Here is an 8,750-nt window from a genome sequence, read left to right on the forward strand (position 1 = left end):
ATGACCCTCATTAATGAAAGTCATCCAGAAGCGTTTGTCCTATTAGGCTTTGCTGACTGTCCTTGGTCAGAGCTTTCTCTATTTGTTATTCTTCTTATAACATACCCCTTGGCTTTGATAGGAAAGATCACTATCATTCTGGTGTCCTTGTCAGACCTCCATCTTAACAGACCCATGTATTACTTCCTCACCAACCTCTCCTTCTTGGACATATGTTACACCAGAAGTATTGTGCCTCAGATTCTGTTTAACCTGGGAAGTTCTAAGAAGACCATGAGCTAGACTGGGTATATAGTTCAGCTGTATTTTTCAGCATAATGGGGAGCACAAAATGTCTGCTCTTGGCCATTATGTCTTTTGACCACTATGTGGCCATCTGTAGACCCCTGCACTACACCCTCATCATGAATGGCACATCTGCATGCCATTAGTATCCATTGTGTGGCTGACTGGAATGATCTATGCAATATCTGAGGTTTCTGCTACATTAAAGTTGCCACTATGTGGCATCAATAAACTGGATCACTTGTGTGAGATTCCGAGTCTGATAAAGAGCATCTGTGGTGAAAAGGAAGTTAATGAGCTCACACTCTCTCTGATGTGTATTTTCATAGTGATTGTTCCTCTGTGTTTAATTCTTCCTTTCTACTTTAGTATTGGACATGCTATATTTAAGATCAAATCTTCTGAAGGAAGGAAAAAGGCCTTTGCACATGTTCCTCTCATCTCTTCATAGTTTTCCTGTTTTATGACCCAGTCATTAGCATGTACCTACAGCCTCCCTCTTCTATCTCAAGGGACCAGCCCAAGTTCACGGCTCTGTTCTATGGAGTAGTGACTCTTACACTCAACCCCTTCATCTGCTCCCTGAAGAATAAGGATATGAAGGGGTCATTAGACAAACTGGCAAGCAACATTTTCAGTACCAAGTAATACTTGGTAGTCATGCAATAATTTTTTTTAAAAATTATAGTTGATATGAATATCTTTAATAACCCATTCTCATGTCATAAACCAATATCATATTATATTACATGTTCTTCTTGTAAAACATGTAATATTTCTCAAATTCTTCATAACTATTTTAAGCAAGAATGATACTCAGCTAATATGCTCCTGTACAGGTAATTCATTTGTGATAATCTATAAAAAATACTACTACTATTCTGGGACATACATGGTAAAATAATAACTTTGTTTAGTAGTTTTAAAACAGCAAGCTAAATCATAAAATAAACTGATTAGTTCATGCTAATCATCACAGTATTAGCATGAAAACCATTCATTTCGGTAAGCTTCTTATCAGTTCACCTGAGAAATATTTCATCACTCTCTGAGATTGGTGCATGTCTGTATGCATTGTGTGTGAGACACAGTATGCTTTCAAGAAATTATGAGTCTCAAAAATTTTTCAGCCTCAGTTCATGTTGCTGCTCTTGTTTCTGTGGACCAGAAGTTCTCTGAAGGAGCTTCATCTACACTAAAGATTCTGGTGACTCTTTGACTAAGTCTGGGTAGAATCAAATAGTCCTGACTGTGGAGACAACCAAAATAATCTGGGGTTATCTTAGTTCTTTGCCAATCTTTTTTTTTTTTTTTTTTTTCCTCCAAACTCAGGATCTGACCTATCAAGACTATTAGGGAAAGCTCTTGAAATGTATTTCTAAGCTTAGCAGACATCTAGCCTCCACCAGCCCTAAAGTTATGAATCAATAACATCTGAAACTTATATAAATGAGTTCCCTGGTTTTCTGTAACCTTTCTAGCGAATGCACCCACAATGTATTTGGTGTGTTTATGATTCTTCTATTGACAATGAAAGTTCCTGTATTCTTTTCCATGATAAAATATGGGATACAAGGTAATTTGAATACATCTTCCTAGACCAGAATCAGACATATTTAGCTCGTAATAATCTATTTTCTTTTATCCTTTAAGTGAAAATCATTATTTTAGGTCAACACTTCTTTAAAAATGCATTATAATTCTTTTTTAGTGAATATGTGCACAATGTTTGTATGCTGAATTTAAAAATACATATTTAATATTAATATTCATAGCAAAAAGAAATTTCTTAATATTCTTTTTAAATGTGATAAGCATATGTCTTCTTAATAGAGAGGACACAAAAGTGATATTAATAATGAACTACAACCTACCAATATTTCTGTGCATAAATTTGAACATCCAGGAATGTCTTTTAGATGCAAAAGAATCAAAAAGAAAAATAAATAAATTCTATTTCTGGGATGAAAAGTCACTTCCTACTTCACCAACCAATAAACTACAAATATTTAAATCTGGGGTGCAAATGATGCTCAAAATTTGTATCACAAAAGGTTAAAAGTGCAAAAATATAGTTGTAGTACTCATTTTGCCTTTATTGTTGTTGTTTAATGCATTTATCAAAACTCATTTGTTGTTTTGATTTCCAGTGTGATTCTATTCAGATAGAAATGTATGAGAGGTGATTAACTATCGTGGGCTCCTCCCTCCTGAATGGCATGAAGGCCTTTATGAAAGAGGCTTGACACAGAGTTTGATCTTTTTGCACTTCTGCCTTCTCTCACCATGAGGACACGGTGATACCACCCTCTGAAGGATATGGAAACAAGGTGTCAACATGGAAGCTAAAACTGAGTCTTTACTAGACAATGAATGTAGTGGAAACTTTATCATGTATATGCAGCTTCCAGATAAACTGCTATTGTTTATACATTACACAATTTCAGATATTTCATTTTAGCAACTGTTTTGTCCACTGCCCAGTTATGCCAAGGCAGTGAGGTAGGTTGCAGATATGCCAAACAAAGTGCCCAGAGACAGAACAGCAGATGTATGATTTATAGGAGAAGACCTACAAGAAATCAGAGACTTTGATGTTAAATAATATCTTTAAACAGTTTTATTAACTAAGGTAAGATGTATCCATCTTATTCATAAATACAGTGAAATATAGTAGTTGTACTTTTGGGAAAATAATACAGAAAAATTTTGGTCAAAGGTCTAACTAGAGAAATGGTAATAGTTGTCTAAAATTGTCTTAAATTGTCCTCTGTCCTGGGTGAATGTGATTACTATCTGCTCAACATGTGGAGGTTACTCATTACATCTGTAATGAGCTTTCCTACTCTAAGAAATTAGAACCTCCTAAAAGTTACATATTAAAATCTTTTAACAAATAATACCAAGAGAAAGGTGGAAACAACCCCAGACATGTGTTATTTGGATTTGGAGCCTTCACATCTCCAGGGATTATACATTCTGTTTATTCCAGCATGAATGATACCTTAGTTAACCATTTCTTTTAACAGAAAAGCATATATTTTATCTCAAGATGAAAGTGTACTCCACCTTTGATATAAAACATGAGCACTCTTGAGATTGCTTTTGCAAGGAAGATGATTGAATATTTCCCACATGGTCCCAAGCAATCAGGACTTTCCTAAAGAACAAAGAGAAGACAGAAAACCATGTTGATGAATTAAACACGTAAACAACAAAAAATAAAATAAAAATTAATAAAAATTTTAAAATGCAGACAATCATTTAAGGAATTCATACAGGTAAAGCGAAGATGCTTTAGAACTATATTTTTCTACACTAGGGAAACCTTTAGAGCTGCGTACAGTAAAACCATAAGTTATTAACATATCTTAACTGAGATGATTTAAATAAATGTATACCTAAATTCCAGTTAAAAAAAAATGCCCTTACGACTTATGTAAATCCAATATCTTTCCAAACTGTTATGTTCAGAATACCAATGCCTTGGACGAGACCCAGAGAAAACACATGAAGATTGATTAGGGAAATATTAGACATGGTATAGTAAGGACATGTATGCTTAATTTTATTAGAAGAAAAGATACTATATAGAAACAGAAAACTGCTGCCCAATCAAATCTGAGACATAAATACTTTATTTTCACAATCAAAATAGCACAATGTTTTGAGGAAACAAATTTTCAACTGAACTGAAATACATATATAATATACATGAACACAAAATTAATATCATTCAGTAGAGAGTATTCAAATAGCCATTTAAGGATTTTCTCTGCAATCTAAAGTATAAATTTCTCTATTTTCATTTAGATAAACATTGTACAAATTTGTTTTTAAATTTTTTTTCAAAAATGCTTCAAGGTAAGTAAACCACCATTGGCAGGAATAAAGTTGTACCACCTTAAATCTTGAGTGTGCGTAGTTTACATTAGAACTAGAATTGAAAGACTTTCTTTTTATTATTCTTTTGGTTTTTATTACTTCTATCTTTTGCTATTTGAATTTAAATATTGTTTCATGTTTCAATTGTGGTAAAGTTTATAAAACATAACATTTAGCATTTGGAGGATATACACCTCAGTGTACTATAAGTAGATTCTCATCATACAACAATCACCACCATCCCTCTCCGGAAATCTTTTCATATTCAAAAAATGACACTCTGTACCATTAAAAAATAAATTCTCATTACTGCCACCTCCAACCCCAGGCACCTGCTGTTCTACTCTATTTCTAAGAATTTGACTACTCTAAGTAATTCATATAAGTAGAATCGCACAGTATTTGATTTAGCATTTATTTAGAATAATGTATTCAGGATTCATCCAGGACATAGCATGTGTCTGCCATAATTTCCAACATTTTCCTCAGGTATAAATTACAATTTAATTGAGATCATTGTTATTCATTTACTTGAATTGAATGATAATAGATTATGAAAAACTTGATACTTTGTTGCTCCCTGGCGAGCAACAAGGTCCGATATATCTCCTCAGGGCCTGCCTGAGGAGAATATGGGGTTCGAGCAGGGTGATGAGTGTCGGTGGCAAAGGAAACACATCAGAGTCGGGAGGTCTGTCAGCGCAGGAGGCACAGCAGGAACTTGTTTATTGATGAAGTTACATAGCTTTTATGTAGGGTAGGGGCTAGGTGGGAACCAATCAGCTTAAAGGTCAGCAAGGCACGGGGAATTCACGAGGGCAAGAGCCCCATAGGATGATATGGCAAGCATGAGCTGATCGAGTGTGTGGAACTGTTGTTAACCAATCCCTGACGGTAGGGGGTGGAGATAAGCAGGCCAATCAGGGAGTTACACATAACTGGACACTGTGTAAGAACACATTTCTCAGTTTCCAGGGGAGAGTGGCAGAACAAAGAAGTCCGGGTAAACTGTTGGTGGGTCAGGCAGTGCCACGTATGAGGAAGAGGTTGCCATGAGGGTGCAGCCGCGTTATAGGGTGTGTCCCCTATAATACTTGAGGTACATCCTCATTTTCAAATGGTCAATTCAAGGAAATGCATCCAATTACCAAAAAAAAGCACATGATTTTCCCAACATATTAAAAAACTATTTGAAAAGATAATGAAAACTTAAGGTCATGCATCAAAAATAATAATTTGGAATTTCAAACTGAAGAGTACTTGTATGTAATATTGAAAATGGTGCCCAGGGAAATTCAGGTTGGGGATTGTTGTGGGGTCCAGTTATCAATGCATAGTGAGACCACCAGAAACTAAAGTAGGAAAAAAGTTTATTTTGGGAAAAGATAGAAAAAAGAAAAAGAAAACAGTCTGACATGTCAGGACCACACTACTCCACGTGGGGTAGTAGTGGGGAGTGAATTCAGCAAGATCATTTTTAAAGTGAAAACAAAAAAAAAATCCTGGCAGGCTTACAATACGGGCCTTTTTCCTTTTTTTTTTTTTTTTTTTTTTTTTTTTTTTCCTCAAGGAGTGCAAGCAGCCAGCTCCAGCTTATCTATTTCAGGCTGCACCTGGTGGGTTAGCAGTGAGCTAACCCACAGGGGCAGGGGGTGGGGGTGGGTGCAGAATACCCATATCTGAAACTGGCAGCTTCTGGGGCCTCAGAAGGGATAGGTTCCTTGACAGAAATGGCCACAATGTCCTTAACTCATGGCCACATTATTTTATCTTGGGTACTGTCTTTGTATTTACCACAGTCAGTACAACTCAATAATTTTATTTGCACCCATTTTGGTTTGGTCAGTCTTAACTAGATATATTTGTTTTATATCAGAGGGTCTCTACCTTTTTCTTTTTATAAGGGGGTCTCTACTCTTTCACAGGGATAAGGATGTGAAGTAAGTGTGACTTACTTTTCCTTTGGGTATTGTGGCTCTCAGGACCAGCTAGGGAAAGTTCAGAAGCTGGTCAGGCAGGTACAACTGTTTTGATCCAGGGAAGATCACATTCATGAATGGTGGAGTGTGTGAGACTTGTGGAAGGTAAGTTGCCATACCCTTGAGTGAAGTTCTCTGGAGGCCATGAGATCCAGATGCCCAGCAGAAACTGGAGTCTACCTGGCCCTAGGGTGTGATGATCTAATCTCTTTGGAGCAGAGGCCACCTGACAAAGTACTGAATTTCTGATCAGAGCTAAACACCAGCCACAAGGAACTGAAACTCCCACTTAGAACTTTACATCAGCTGTGCCCTGGGAGTACATCAATCAGTTCTGTCCATTTGATGAAAAATGGTCAGTACCTCCTATTCTTTCTCATCTTATACTGGTAAGACTGGAAACAGCTTCAGTTATGGGCCATTGCAGCAGGTAGACTGGTTAGTAACATGAAAAGATTGGTTTAATGATCCCCAACAATAAGGGGTACACAACCCAAGAAAAAATGGAAAGAAAGACAATAGGGCATAAGCGGTGAACATCCATCCCTGTCAGTGCATTAATCACCTTGGAGGAATTGCTCCCTTCAATAAATAACTCAATCAAAGAATTGACAAAAAAATACAACCAGTTATTTCTCAAAGAAGTACAAATCGCTACCAAATACATGAAAAAAAAAAAGTTCAATATCATTAACAATCAGGAAATTGCAAATCAAAAATACATGATAATTCACTTCACTCCAGTTAGGATGGCATTTACTAAGAATGCAGAAAACCGTGTTATGATTTAGATGTGAGATGTTCCCCAGAAGCTTATGTGTGAGACAATGTAAGAAGGTTCAGAGGAGAAATGATTGGGTTATAAAGAGTCTTAACCCAATCAGTGAATTAATCCCCTGATAAGGATTAACTGAATAGTAACTGAAATCTTAGGGTGTGGCTGGGGAATGTGAGAATTGAGGCATGACTTTGGGTATATATTTGTATCTGGCTAGTGGACTCTCTACTTCCTGATCATGTAAGCTGCTTCCCTCTGCCACTCTTCTGCCATGATGTCCCATCTCACCTTGAGCCCAGAGGAAAGGAGTCTGCTGTCCATGGACTTAGGTCTCTGAAACTATGAGCCCTTGAATAAACCTTTCCTCCTCTATAGTTATGCTGCTTGGGTCATTTTGTTGCAGCAGCTAAAAGCTGACTAAAACAGACAGTAAGTGCTGGTGATGATATGGGGAGAAATGTATACTTATACATTGTTGTTTGGTCTGCAAATTAGTACAACCTTTGCAGAAAGCAGTATGCAGATTACCCAAAAGACTTGGAAATTTACCACCATATGACCCAGTTATCTCATTTGTTGGTGCTTAGCCAAAAGATCTAAAATTAGCAAATTATAATAATACATGGATATTACTGTTTTTGGAAGTACAATTCACACTAGTCAAGCTATGGAATCAGTCTAGATGTTTCTCAACAGACCAATGGGTAACAAAAATGTGGTATATGTACACAACAGAGTTTTACTTAGCCATAAAAAAGAATGGAATTAAATCATTCAGACATAAATGAATGGTATTGAGGAATATCACAGTAAGTGAAATAAGTCACACTCTGAAAAAAAGTAGAATATATTCTCTTATATGAAATAGTTAGAAAATAAAAGGAATATTTTAAAATGGGGAAGAAATCTATGAAAATATAAGGAAGACCAATAGATTAGAGGAAGGGAAGAGGAGGTTATGGGGAAGTTCTGACAAATGAAATCTAATTATGCTATGTCTATGCATGAATATATCATAATGAACTGGATACACACACACAAACATATACTGCACCAAATAAAATAACAATAACTCTAGTAAAAGATCAATAGAGTAGAAAAAGCAGAACAGGGGAGGGAAGAGAGGAGAAAAATAAAGGTATTGGGGAATGAGACTGATCAAATTAAGCTATGTGCATGTACAAATATGGCATAATTTTGGGCACATAATAAACATGGCATCTAATAAGTATGGTCCTACTATGTATAATTTTAATGAGCTAATAAAAATGTAGATTCTAACAGGGAGGTAGAGCAAGACGATATGTGAGGATTTTCCAATAATTATCCTTCCATAGAAATGTAAAGATAATTATTCATATGTGAAAGTGTTTCACAAGAACTAAGGAGCCAAGGGAGAGATCAGTTTTTGATTATTATGTAATTATAATAAGACAAAGATGGTAGGAAAGGAAATCTTACATTATCCAAGTCACGACTATGAATTTCCGGTCAGGACAGTGCACACATTTTACCATGTATTTGAAGGGAGGAGAGGAAAGCAAGCATAGATTTTATTTCAGACCCAACACTGGGCCCACCAAGTAAAATCCCAGACCAAGTACACATCTATATAACGTGATCAAAGGCCAGGACCCATATACTAAGCCAGAAGGCTTGCCCCAGTACCAGGTGGGAAACAGCCATTGGGAAAGAGATTCATTCTCCAGGAAAAATCACAGCTGGCAGAATACAGAATATCTGGGCTCCAGTAAAACCAAAAGGTAGGCAGGCCTTGGTGGTTGTGGGCCTCAGACACACCCTAGTGCAAGGTTAGCCTCAGG

General features: G+C 36.4%; 1 pseudogene; it reads left to right on the plus strand.

The window, feature by feature from the left end:
• Nucleotides 1-933, plus strand: LOC124989160 (olfactory receptor 2B11-like; annotated as a pseudogene).
• Nucleotides 934-8,750: the final 7,817 nt, after the last annotated feature.

This window comes from Sciurus carolinensis, chromosome 7, assembly GCF_902686445.1.
Source record: "Sciurus carolinensis chromosome 7, mSciCar1.2, whole genome shotgun sequence".
Lineage (NCBI taxonomy): Eukaryota > Metazoa > Chordata > Mammalia > Rodentia > Sciuridae > Sciurus > Sciurus carolinensis.